Source organism: Lissotriton helveticus, chromosome 1_1, assembly GCF_964261635.1.
Source record: "Lissotriton helveticus chromosome 1_1, aLisHel1.1, whole genome shotgun sequence".
In the NCBI taxonomy this organism is placed as follows: domain Eukaryota; kingdom Metazoa; phylum Chordata; class Amphibia; order Caudata; family Salamandridae; genus Lissotriton; species Lissotriton helveticus.
This window is the reverse complement of record NC_136057.1, coordinates 1,996,814,856-1,996,829,191: the sequence shown is the minus strand read 5'-3', so window position 1 is coordinate 1,996,829,191 and position 14,336 is coordinate 1,996,814,856. Positions and strand designations below refer to the sequence as shown.

General features: G+C 46.3%; 1 long non-coding RNA gene across 1 annotated transcript; it reads left to right on the top strand.

Moving 5' to 3' along the window:
* Positions 1 to 572: 572 nt before the first annotated feature.
* Positions 573 to 2,107, top strand: LOC144776155 (uncharacterized). Its single transcript, XR_013600578.1, has 2 exons — positions 573 to 877; positions 1,594 to 2,107. It is a non-coding gene; the product is annotated as an uncharacterized LOC144776155 (long non-coding RNA).
* The last annotated feature ends 12,229 nt before the right edge of the window (positions 2,108 to 14,336 follow it).

The window sequence follows — 14,336 nt, the reverse complement described above, 5'->3', positions numbered from 1 at the left end:
GAGTGTGATAGCTGTAGTGGGTGGCGTGTCCCAGGGCTGCCTGTCCCGCTTCTTCAGGAGGTTTCTTGACGCCATGATGCAGAGGATGGGGCATTATATTAAATTCCCTGTTACACCGGCAGATTTAGCCAAAACCAAGACTGACTTTTATCAACTGGCACACTTCCCTCACGTGATCGGCTGCATCGATGGCACCCACGTCCCACTCTGTCCACCTGCAGCCACAGAGCACATATACAGGAATCGCAAATCGACGCACTCCATCAACGTCCAGGTCATATGTAATGCAGGTAACCTCATCACTGACATCGTAGCCAAGTTCCCCGGAAGTACCCATGATTCATACATATTCCAGAACAGTGGAATATACACACGCCTACTTGCCGGAGAATTTGGAAATGGATACCTGCTAGGTAAATCACATTGACACACCCTGACACTCACATCAGATCTACGTCTCAAGTACTTGCAATTAATGTCTATCTTTCTCCCCCTAGGCGACAGTGCATATGCCCTGCGGTCCTTCGTGCTCACTCCCTACCTCAACCCATCCACCAGGAGTGAAAGGCGATACAACGTGGCTCACAGATCCACACGAAACGTAGTTGAGCGCACATTTGGACTCCTAAAGAGCAGGTTTCGCTGCCTCCATAAGAGTGGAGGTGCACGGCAGTACACCCCAATCATCTGCTGCAAAATAATAGCGACCTGTGCAATGTTGCATAATCTCGCCACCAAGCAAGGCACTGAGGTGGAGCTCACATTTCATGAGGACATTGATGACGACCCAGAGGTGGCAGAGCCCCAAGCCACAGTGGCAGCAGCAGCTACAGATGGGAGACTGAGACGGGCAGAGGTTACACAACAATATTTCTGAGTGAGTAAAGAGACACAGGCATGAATGTAACTTTGTGTAAGTAGTTTAATAATCACTACGCCACAGCATTGTTAGCTCACATTGGGCTCACTAATACTAACACTCCATGAGTGTGTTGTCACGGTTCACACCACCGTGACTACAGCCTTGGGTGGAGTGCAAAGTCATTGTTTGTGGCCACGGGCCACAGGGCGGGGCTGCTGTGGCTGTGAGCCTATGTCCTCACGCTGGCCTGTCAAACTTCCCCCACGCCTGCCACTCCTCCGTAAGTCATGCACAGGAGTGCTTGCACCACTCCTGCTGGTGGACCCCTCGCTTTCGGCAGCACAAGTGTCGCCTCCAGTGCCAGTCTGATGCGCGAGCACTAGCTCCATGGCAGTGGTCATCCTGGCCATACCTTCACTTAAATTGGTGCAGCACTGCACTATGGCATCCTGCATCGTGACTGACCGTCTGCACAGCAGAGTGGTAGCAGTTGCAAACCTGTTCAGGGCCTTGGTTTGCTGGCGCACATCCACACGGGCCTTGCGTCTCTCCAAATGGTCCCTGTCCAATTTGTCACACAGGACAGTCATGCACTGTGTGATATCTGAAATTCCTGACGCCATGGATTGTATGCCTTCTGCCATGTCCCCTATGCCCTTGCCTACTGCTTCCAGTTTATTGTTAGTTGTGCGTGCGTGCCTCTGAACCCCCATCATTGCTTTTGCCTGCAGGCGCTGCACCTTCACCATGGTGGCCTCCAGTCCGCAGAAGACACCTTGGACTTGCCGCACATCCTCTACCTCCCGTGGCCGTCGCCCTCGGACACTGGCCCGCGTGACTCTGGGACTGGGCTGCTGCTCGGTGTTGCCTCTGTCCTGTGTGTCACCCTCCACCTCCTCCTCCTCCGATGATGTTTGCAGTATTCTGCGAGGGGGCACATCATGGCTCCTGACTCTTCCCAGCACTGGGGATGGTGATGTGGGGGTGGGTGATAGTTCTGCCGCTCCTGTGTCCTGACTACCAAATAGGAGAGGGGAACGTGGATATTCAGCAGTTGCCTCCTCAGGTATCGGGGCAGCCTGCTCTTGGTCCTGCCCTCCGTGAGAAGTGCTAGGTCCGGCTCCTTCCCTCCTCTTCTCTCTGACCTCAGCTGTGCTGCGCTTTGACTCTCCTGTGGACAGACATGGACATTGTGTCAGTAATGTTGTTCACCTGTGTCATGAGATTAAATACACTTCTATTGCACATTTGCCTGTCTCTCATTTGCCTATGCTACTTGTCTGTTGCTCCCCTTGCTGCAATGCACGCTGACTGCTCTGAGGTATCTACACATGACTACATTTCCCAGGATGCATTGCAGGACATTAGTTAAACCTGTTGTGGAGTCTGATTTATCCTGTGAGGGGAATAGGTAAAAGGGTAAATGATATTGTTCCTGCATCTTACCTGCTTTCTTTGCTCCTCTTGCTGAGCTGTCTGCGTCTCCTATTCCGTGTATACATTCCTTCTCAAGGGTTGTAGCGACCATCTCCTCAATGTCGGTGAGTCTGGGGGCTCTGTTTCTTCCGCCTCCTGTAGCAGCACTTTCCTTGCGGTGGGCAGCAAGCTTTTTTTTGGTGATTATGCGGATGTCATACCACCGTTTTTTTAGGTCTTCAAGGTCACGGTGGGTGACACCAATGGCATTTACCTTGCCTTGTATGTCCAACCAGGTGCTGCGCTTGATTGATTCAGCAACATGCAGAGTTTGCTTTCCAAATATTTTCCCATAATGTCTGACAACCTCCGAAATCAGCACCTGCAGTTCCTCCTGGCTGAACTTCTGCTTCCTTTTGCGCTCAGCAGCTTCTCTCTGTGCCTCCTGGCTCTCCATCTTGCTGTGTAGTTTGTGTCAGGAAAGGCTGCTCCACACTCTGTCCTCCTGCTCTCCTGACTGTTTGTTTCTGCACCTGCATGGGCGTGGCCTGTCCCAGGTACTGGGGTGTGGTGCTTGGATCTGATTGGTTAGTTCCCCTGTGGCTTGGAATTTGGGTGTGGTTGAAGTACCTGATTGGTTCACAGGCACACATGTTTGTCAGTTTCAAATTCTTCGGCGGATAGTTCCGACACGGTAAATACCGGGTCGGTTTTTCCCGACTCGGTATTTTCCGGGTCGGAAGTTGCCATTCATTCCTATGGGCCATGGCACCGGTGGATCGGTTTTGGTTTTTCCGTCTCGGATTTTACCGTGTAGGTATATTCCGAGTCGGTAAATACCGTTTCCGAGTACCGACAGGTTCCGAGTCGGTATTTTATACCGTCATTGTTACCTACATCTCATTTTCCTCCTCGGTAATACCGAGTCGGTATGACTCGGTATTTAAGAGGTCGGTAAATATTATTTACCTACATCTGGCCCTTAGTGAAGATAGTAGCTTTGGAATTACCTTTATATCCCTATACTGTGTTTCATATGGAAACAGTATAGTATACTCTCTCAAATGTAATAACTACAGGTATTCAGTATCTCTCTGTCACGGACAGTTTAAAGCAGTGTTCCTATATAGAAATGGACAAGACCTTATGTTTCTAAATTAACATCTTACACTGAAAAACTGCTTTACAATTCTTTCGCTGGATCAACCTTTGTTTAACATGCCACCAGAGAAGGGTGGTGAACTTTGGTCCACAATGAGCAACTCAAAGCTTTCTTGTTCTTCATCAGAAACATCTGCCTGTCAATGCTTATCACCAGCCTTTTCGGCCCCTTAACAGGCTGGGTGGATAAGCATAATAATATATAATAATAATTTAGGATCAGAGGCGGAAGATGCACGGAAAAATGGACGGATAGTTGAATAAAGGGTGAGTGGATGGATGGCTAGATGGATGGATGAATGGATAGCTAGATAGATGGATGGATGGATGGATGGCTGGATGGAAGGATGGAAGGATGAATGGATGGATGGATGGATGGATGAATGGATGGAAGGATGAATGGATGGGCTGATAGATGCTTAGGATTGGTTCTGGGACAAATGTATGTATGCATATATGGGTGTATGGCTGGATGGATGGCACAGTGCTTACCATAGGCCAGTGGGCTGATAGATGCTTAGGATAAGTGCAGGGACAGATGTATGGATGTATGTATGTCGGTAGGAATGTATGGATGAATTGAAAGATGGTTGGATGGCGCAGTGCTTCGGATGGATGGATGCAGGGCTTTAGGTGGGCCGGATCTCAGCTCTGGCAGTTATTTTCAGGGGTCTTTGAAACAGGTCTCTATCTGGCTCTATTTTCGGCCCTCGCATAGGTAGTCAGTTTTCTTTTTTTTATTGTACTAGTGAGAGCATGCACATCCATGTGTGCATGCTCATTTTGCTCACTAATGAGAAGTGGAGACATCATGCTAGGTGAGCCACATTGTAGGAGGAAGGGAATCCTTTAAAGAGTGTGTTTTCCGAAGGAAGAATAATTGGAGGGGCTTTTCATAAGCACAAAATTGCTAGTTATCTTGATTTAGACCATGCCCCTACGATAGTCCAAACCCAATTCACAAGTTTGCCCCGCCCCTTTTAGAGTACGCCCATTTTTTACCTACTTAAAACCCTGACTACACCATAGTAATAAAGAAATAGTCCAAGCTTCCATTGAAATCTACAATGGCACCAAGTTTCATAATTTGCCATCAATGCTGGCATCCTTCTACCATAGTGCAAGAGTCTCTATGACCACGAAGATTTATTATCCACAGAAATGTTGTGTGATTTGCGTAACTGTCTGCTGGAACACTCATCACCAAAAGGTATTAAAACATGCAAATTTGTGAGTAAAACATATTCCACACCATAGAGCGGTTCATAAATGGTCCCACTGCCACTACACCATCCTGTTCCCCATCTTTGCTTAACCTTACGAAATCAAAGAAAGAGCCCCAGCAAACCTTGTAGAGCCAATATAGCAATACAGGAACTTAATTTCAACAAGTGTCTGCCGGAATGCTCAACAACAAAAGTTATTAAAACATGCAAATTTCCTGATAAAACATATACCATGCCATAGAGCGGTTTATAAATGTACCCAGTGGCACTACATCATCTTTACTAGCTACACATGTGCACGTTACAAATGTCTGTGTTATAACCAACGACATACCCACCTCCCCCACCCCCACCCCTGCACTTGCTTAACTTACGAAATCAAACAACGAGCCCCAGCACTCCCGTTAGCACCACTATAGACATACATAGACTTAACGTCAACAGGTGTCTCCCGGAACCCTCATCATCAAAAGGTATTAAAACCTGAAAATTTGCAACTAAAACATACACCATACCATAAGACGGTTTATAAATAGTCGCAGTACCACTACACCACCTCCACATCCGCCCTTGCTTAACTTTACACATTAAATGAAAGAGCCCCAGCAAACCTGGAAGCACCACTATAGCCATACAGACGCTTCATTTCCACAAATGTCTCCCGAAATGCTCATCAGCAAAACATACTAAAACATGGTAATTTGCGGGTAAAACATATACCATGCCCTAAGGTCCTTTATAAATGGTCCCAGTGGTACTACATCACCTTACGTATCTCGACGTCTGCACGTTACTAAATTCTGTGTTTTAATCACCAACATACCCACACCCACCTCCCCCACCCCCACCCCCGCCCTTGCTTAACCGTACGAAATGAAACAGAAAGCCCCACCATTCCTAGTAGCGCCACTACTACGTTTGCAGGGTATGCCTAGATGTGGGTCCCTGGCTCACTTTGACACTGGATTGAAGCTAGCCTGGCTGATGATGGCTGATTAGCCAGACACTAGTCCCAGGATGTTTGTTTCGGTCCAGGGAAGACATGGCTTGGCAGTTCGGGCTGGACTGTTCCCATGAGGCACAGGGTCAGACTGATTTGCATATGGCCATGTCTGAACTGGGGTGGCAGAGTGAGCTAAAGAATGATGATGGATTAAACCCAGATCAGTTGACTGGGGTGAGTGCTTGCAATGTTGAACAATCCGTCCATCATCCCCTTTGGTTTTGCTTTGTTCAGCCAATCAGATGGCAGAATTCCCAAATATCGATATCTGTAAATTTTGATATTTCTCAAAAACTTCTGTACGATTTACACCAAATAAACAAAAGCGTGCTTTCTAGACCAAAACCCTTCTCTCTGCCAAATTTGGGGTAATTCCGTTCACCCGTTCGACCTGTAGCCTTGTCTAAAGGTTTCTATGGAAATTAACATGGAGAAAACAAGTTTTGGGTCCCCCCTTTTTTCTCGGCCCCTCTTGACGAATGACCCCCAAACTTTCAACATAGGAGCTGAAATGAACAATGAATTATTGAATTTCATGAAGATTCATCAAACAATGCCAAAGTTATAAGCAAAACAAAAAATGCTCTTCCTGTGGAATCTTGGTCCTAACTATAACTACCTACTGGCGACCGCCAGTAGGTAATAGTTGACCCCCAAAAACCCTTAAATTACCCTTACTACCCCAATACCCATACAACCCCATATACTTGGTAAAAGTTGTTAATGTAAGTAAATGTGTATACATATATATATATATTGACCCCCCAAACCCCTTAAATTACCCTTACTACCACAATACCAATACCCACCTAAATTTCTAAAATTACCCTGACTACCCCGGTACCCATACTCCTTAAACCCACAAATTACCCTTGGCACCCCAAAACCCATACCTACCCTGAACCCCAAAATGAACCCTTGCACCCCAAAACCTAAACACACCCTGAACCCCAAAAGTTCCCCTTGCAACCCAAAAGCAATACCCACCCTGAACCCTAAAATGACCACTGACACCCTTAAACCCATACCCACCCTGAACACAAAATTCCTACCCACTTTGAACCCCAAAAGTAACCCTTGAACCCCAAAACCCAAACCTAGCTGAACCCTAAATGTAACCCTTGCACCCCAAAACCCAACCACACCCTTAGCCCTAAAATTACCCCTGGCACCCCAAAACCCAAACCCACCCTGATCCCTAAAATTACCCTTGCTACCCCAAAACCCATACCTACTCTAAAACTTAAAATTACCCTTGGCACCTCAAAACCGAAATCCACCCTGAACCCTAAAATGAACCTTGGCACCCCAAAACATATACCCCTACACCCCAAAACCCAAACCCACCCTAAATCCTATACTTACCTTATACTTACATGTAAAGCACTTATACCTTTACCATTCATGCCATTACAATGAAATTCGTTGTAAAGGCATGCGTGGTAAAAGAATATGCATTTTAATGCAATGCATTGTAATGGCATTGCGATGTAATGGCAGTTGGATTGTTACAACTGCGTTGTAATGGGAACGCGTTGTGTCATCCGCGTTGTAATGGTTGTTTCCCATACACAACGAACATCACAATGGATTATAACACATCTCCTATCAATAAGGAACACAATTTTGCAGCACACAGAGTTGTATCATTCAAAAGTTCAGACCCGTTCATTCTCCTGAGACGGAAAGCCGGGAGACTGCGCGCATTGTATGTGAATTCTGTATTTCTGAGCACTGTTTTTAAAAACCCCTTTAAAAATTTATTTGAATTGTTATTTTTGCATTGGGGCATTTTTAAACTCATCTTCACTCACGCGACTTAGCCGAGTAGGCGCTGAGTCGGGCCTCGATCTTAGGAGGCGAAGCTGAAGGAGCGCGGCCATCTTGGGGAGGTTTTCCCAGGATAGGGTGCAGTCTAGTTGCTGAGGCGCAAGGCACTCGGCGCCAGTATTTAAACAGGGACTCCAAGGCATTCACAAGACCCGTTTATTCTCCTGAGGCGGAAAGCCAGGAGACTGCGCACATTGTATGTGAATTCTGTATTTCTTAGCACTGTTTTTAAAAACTCCTTTAAAAATGTATTTGAATTTTTATTTTTGCATTGGGGCATTTTTAAACTCATCTTCACTCACGCGACTTAGCCGAGTAGGCGCTGAGTCGGGCCTTGATCTTAGGAGGTGAAGCTGAAGGAGCGCGGCCATCTTGGGGAGGTTTTCCCAGGATAGGGTGCAGTCTAGTTGCTGAGGCGCAAGGCACTCGGCGCCAGTATTTAAACAGGGACTCCAAGGCATTCGCGAGACCCGTTCATTCTCCTGAGGCGGAAAGCCGGGAGACTGCGCGCATTGTATGTGAATTCTGTATTTCTGAGCACTGTTTTTAAAAACTCCTTTAAAAATGTATTTGAATTGTTATTTTTGCATTGGGGCATTTTTAAACCCATCTTCACTCATGCGACTTAGCCGAGTAGGCGCTGAGTCGGGCCTTGATTTTAGGAGGCAAAGCTGAAGGAGCGTGGCCATCTTGGGGAGGTTTTCCCAGGATAGGGTGCAGTCTAGTTGCTGAGGCGCAAGGCACTCGGCGCCAGTATTTAAATAGACGGGTATGACTCCGCGCAGCGGACGCGCTCAGTGGACGCGCTCAGTGGACGCGCCTTCAACGCGCCAAAGGAGCACCTAAGGTAAGCCCGTCTGGGCCCGTCTGGGCCAGGTCGGGCCCAGGGGCCAGTCCCCCTGCACCTAGAGGGCAAGAAAGGCCTGAGCTAAGTTACAGTAGGGAGCAACTCCTAAAACTAAGAGGGAGGGAGGGCTCTAAATGCGTCCGATTAGCCACTTATATGAGGGACCTGAGGCCCTGTACGGGCTGTAAATATAAATTCAACCCTGATACCCCCAGGGGCGCAGCACTTAAATTGCGTCCTTTTTCACTGGCATTGCTCAACTGCCGATCACTGCCTAAGCATGCAACCGAGATTTCCTTGCTTTTGGAGGAACGAGACCTTGATGTGCTCTTCCTGACGGAAACATGGACCAACAACAGTTCAGAGTCTGATATTGTTCGAGCTCTGCCCCCTAACTATGTAATATTGAGGCAAGCCCGGGTAGACGGTCGTGGGGGGGGGGGTGGTATTGCTATTCTGTACAAAAATAGCTTGGGATGCAGAACTACGAAGGTCGTGATCTCAGGTGCTGAGAGTATGATGTTTGCAATCACACTGTCACCAACATGCACGTTCTCTGGTCTACTGCTTTACCGGCCCCCAGGGACGCATGGTCAACTCTGCGCGATCTTCCTAATAGTGTAATACATTTCTCCAGTTATGCCCCCAACTTCACCATTCTGGGGGACTTCAATATTCATTTAGATGAACCAGATTCCCCGGCATGTCAAAATAAGATGACCGGATTGGAGGTGCTCCACCTTAAGCAAATTATTAAAGGGCCCACACATAAAGCAGGACACATGCTTGACCACTGCTACACCAACCTGGACACACTGAATTTTGTTAATTCTATGAGAGTCCCCTGGTCTGACCATTCTCTCCTGTTCTTTGCTTTGACCCCCCAGGAACAGATAGGACCTGCAAACATAACTAAGAAAGTGAGCCGAATTTGGTCCCAACTATCAACAGATAAATGGACCTCGAACCTTAAGGAAACCATTCCCAAGATTAGTACTGATTCCCTATAAGCCAATGCACACTACAATCAATGGCTGGAGTCATCATTGGCCCTCACCCTCCCAAAAACTGAACTCTCCCATCGCAGTGGGGTGAACAAAAAAGCTTGGTACACCCCTGAACTTAAAGCCCTTAAACTGATATGCAGACAGAAGGAGAGGAAATGGAGGAAAGATTATTCAGGAGCTAGCAAAGATAGCTATAGAATGGCACTGCGTAGCTATAAGCATGAAATTAAAACTACTCAGTCCATCTATTTCCAGGATAAGATTACCTCAGCCTCCAGCTCCCCTAGGGAAATCTTAACATTTTTTAAATCCCTAGTCACTCCCCTCTGTTCTACTAGCGATCCTCTTCTTGCCCAGTCCCGCTGTACGGAACTAGCAAACTTCTTTGCCTCGAAAGTGGCAAATATATATTCATCATTCCAGCAGATTACAACAGGGCCATTCTTTCCTCCGCCTTGTGATGTTATCAGGCTCGAGGAATTCACTCTGCTTGACTGCCCGAGGGTTCAGTCCTTCTTAGGTAACCTGAAATCAGGATCCCCGGCTGACGCTGCGCCGCCCACCATTCTTAACATGGTCTCAAATACGGTGGCCCCAGTTATTCAGGAGGTGATCAATTCCTCACTGGCAGCCGGATTAGTGCCATCCTTGTGGAAATAGGTGAGAGTAAAGGCGTTGTTAAAAAAACCTAACCAGAACCCAGAAGATTGGGCAAATTATCGCCCTATCTCCCTGTTGCCTACTATTAGTAAGCTTGCCGAAAAACATGTGAACTCCCTGCTAGCCACCTTCCTTGAAAATAATAACTCCCTGCTAGCCACCTTCCTTGAAAATAATAACTCCCTACATCCTACCCAAACTGGGTTCAGGTGCAAACAGGGCACTGAAACCGCCCTCATTGCTGTGGTGGAGGAAACCAGAAAGATTGTGGACATGGGAAGCTGTGCAGCCATACTGCTTTTAGACCTCAGCGCGGCATTTGATACTGTCAATCATTCCATCCTGATTCAAAGACTGAGCAATATAGGAGTCACTGGGACCGCATTAAGGTGGCTGCACTCCTTCCTCTCCAATAGGACTTTTGCTGTATTTGAGGATGATGTGGCCTCCCCCCAGATGTACCTCCAGTGTGGCGTTCCCCAGGGCTCATCCCTCAGCACCACCTTATTTAACATCTATATGAGGCCATTGGCTGAGGTGGTGCTTCCTTGGGGGGTGCAACTGGTTACCTACGCTGATGACACCAAGCTAGTCATCACCCTCTCAGGGCAGGACTCAACCTACGACAACCTCTCCTCTTGTCTTAGCAGAGTCCGTGAGTGGATGGATGAATCCTTCCTGAAACTCAATGGAGCAAAAACTGAGGTCATGATGCTGGGACACAATGCTCCCTCCTCGGTGGAGGTATGGTGGCCAGGCAGCCTCGGCCAACCTCCTCCTCCAAAAGAACAGATTAAGAGTTTGGGAGTTTGGTTCGATCCAGCTCTGAATTTCTTGGTGCAAGCCCGGAAGGTAGCAGCTACCTGCTACGCCTTGATTAGAGTACTCAGGAAAATCCTTAGGCTCCTCCCGTTCGAGGCGAGGCGGATTTTAGTACAGACCCTGATCCTATCACACCTTGACTACTCCAATGCGGTTTACCTAGGGGCCCGACAGGGGACAGTCAAGATCTTACAGACCGTACAAAACTGTGCGGCCCGGATGTTATTAGACATCCCGCGAAGGACCTCGGCCAAACCAGCGCTGCGCCAACTTCATTGGTTGCCAGTTCAACAGAGGATTGAGTTCAAGGCCATGACCATTGTACATAAAGACATGATCAAGGCCGGTCCCGCCTTGATCCAACCTATGTTTTGCCCTTACCAAACCTCCCGAACCCTAAGATCCAGTAATAAGAACTTACTGGCGATTCCTAGGATAAAGGGAACCCGCATGGGCGGCAGGCGTTTTTCCCTACAGGCAGCAAAGCTCTGGAACAAGCTTCCCGACACCATTCGATTGGAAGCGAACCATCTTAGGTTCAGGAAGCTGCTTAAAACCTTTCTGTTTTCCTAAATCACCAGAACGAATGGGTATTTGAAGCGCTGGGATGCCTCCGGGTAGCCATGCGCTATACAAATGTGTAGTCATTCATTCATTCAAAAGTCATTTTGCCACCCAGGAACACTTTTATATTTAATGGTCGAGGTTAGTATTCAAGAAATACTTGTAAAAAATATAATCATGGTTGTCTTTCATTTTTCAGATAATGTAGCGTCTCTGGCAAGTCTGAGGTGAGCTCCATTCGGATCCATCATGTGGGGTTCAATAGGCTTCAAAAGCAGGTCTAATGAGCCTGGCAATTAGGAGGACAAACACACTGTAGCAGGTAAGGTAGTACGTCATGTAGCTGTTTCCCTTAGTTTATTTTTTACAATACCTTGAGAAAAATATACCTCAAACATATGACAAACAAAAATAAATGAGTTCCTGTAGTTTCTGCAAGTAGCAAGAGCTTATTACAAAGTGCCCTCGCTTATACTAAGAACAATCCCCTTTAGTGAAACACATCAGTGCTGAGACTCCATTGTCCATCCCCCACCTTGAGTTCAGCTGCCAGGCATTTCTTTTCTCTTGGGTATTCAGCCACTCCCCAAGGATAGCACTAGGCATGAAGGTAGGCATCTTGATTTCGGCCCTGTACAGCAGGAAGCCAGTCAAGTTTATTCAGGACTGATTTATCGTGCCTCCATCTTGCTTCCTTCTGCTGGTCCGTCTGATACATCCTCTGATTCTACTCTGTTTCTGATCCCCCTCCTTGAATTCTTCATTGTAACCAATCAAATGGAAGGCTAGTTAACCTCAAGCCTTCTCCTCGGATTTATTTATTTGGGGGTTTTCTATACCTCAAGCTAGACCCGAAGGTATCAGAATGCTGACTATAATAAAAAGGTTGCATACATCTATATTTATATAGCTATATCTATATATGTATAGTTATATATATATGTGTGTGTTTATATATATATGTGTGTGTGTATATATATATATATAATATATATATATATATATATATATATATATATATATATATATATATATATATATATATATATATATATATATATATATATATATATATATATATATATATATATAGACGACTCTTTCCTCCCAATTCGAAGAAAATTGCACAGACTACTCACGATGCTTCAATGATTTTATTTACACGAAGTCTGCAGCTCCCCTCCCTACTAAATAGGGTGGCCGGCACCCGCACAGACTCGCCGTAATCAGAGACTGGGAACAGCCGGGAATGGTTGTTGTACATATTACCTACTGGCGGTCGCCAGTAGGTATATATAGTTAGGATTTTTTCTCTATGGGTTTTTTGAAAATTCTATGTCTAATAACTTTGGCGTTTGTGGACGGAATTGGCTGAAATTTTCAGGAAAATGGCACATTTTGTTTCTGAGCAGCCCCTGAAAATTGGGGGGGGGTTCGTCCAGGGGGGGTCGAGAAAAAAGGGGGGTCCCAAAACGTGTTTTTAACATTGAGTTTTCCATAGGGCGGTTGGCCTCACTTTTAGCCCGAACGGCTGAATGGATTTGCACGAAACTTGGCAAAATTGTAGGGACTGGTAGCCCGATGTGCCTTTTGTATGTCTCAATATATGTGCTACAGTGGATTTTGAGAAATTAACGTTTAAAAAAAGATATATATCTGTAACAGCGGACCGGGCAGCGCTCCAGGACGCGTACTTTTCGCGCAACGGAGCTTTGTGAAGCGAAGCTGATTGGTTCTCCGGCGTCTGTCAACATTCCAAACAGTCCGTAGCGGCCGCCATCTTGTCTCTCGGTAGGATCGAGAGACAAGAGGAGGCCAAAGCGAAGGGGCAAATGACCATAAGGGGGAATAGTAGATCCTCGCTGACCCCCTAGGTTTGATGTGGAGGTTTTAAAAGGGCCCCGCGGGGCAAAAAAAAAAAATAATAATAATAATCGAACGGCTGAATGGATTTGCACGAAACTTGGCAAAATTGTAGGGACTGGTAGCCCGATGTGCCTTTGCTAGGTCTCAATATATGTGCTTCAGTGGATTTTGAGAAATTAACGTTCAAAAAAAGATATATATCTGTAACAGCGCACCGCTTCGCGTACTTTTCGCGTTACGGAGCTTTGCGAAGCGAAGCTGATTGGCTCTCCGGTGTCTGTAAACATTCCAAACAGTACGTAGCGGCCGCCATCTTGTCTCTCGGTAGGATCGAGAGACAAGAGGAGGCCAAAGCGAAGGGGCAAATGACCATAAGGGGGCATAGTAGATCCTCGCTGACCCCCTAGGTTTGATGTGGAGGTTTTAAAAGGGCCCCGCGGGGCAAAAAAAATAAATAATAATAATAATCGAACGGCTGAATGGATTTGCACGAAACTTGGTAAAATATTAGGGACTGGTAGCCCGATGTGCCTTTGCTAGGTCTCAATATATGTGCTTCAGTGCATTTTGAGAAATTAACGTTCAAAAACAAGATATATATCTGTAACAGCGCTCCGCTTCGCGGAGATAAAATTATATCTGTATTACCTAGCTGTTGCTAACACCAGTTAGCGACGGCTAGTAGGAGATAGCGACCATCTTGGGCCCCACTTTGCATGTGAGTGATATTTATCACTAATGACATGCAAAGTGGGCATGCCAAGATGTTAGCGACTGGAAACAGTCGCTAACATCGCTATCTCCTATTATCAACTTTTGGAAATATTCGAGATAAGCGCGAATATCTCCAAAAAGTAACAGCTGCCCTGAGCAGTTCTTAGCCATGTTATCCAATGGGAGGTGGATAACATGGCTAAGAGCATTAGCTCGGTAATGCATGAATATCGCTGAGTTTTCAGCGATATTATTGCATTGCGGTAGTTTTTTATCGTATTTGCGATAAACCTTGATAATAGCAAGGTTTATCTGCGATAATTTCTGACGGTAAAAAAATCTTTGCAATGCATCGTTA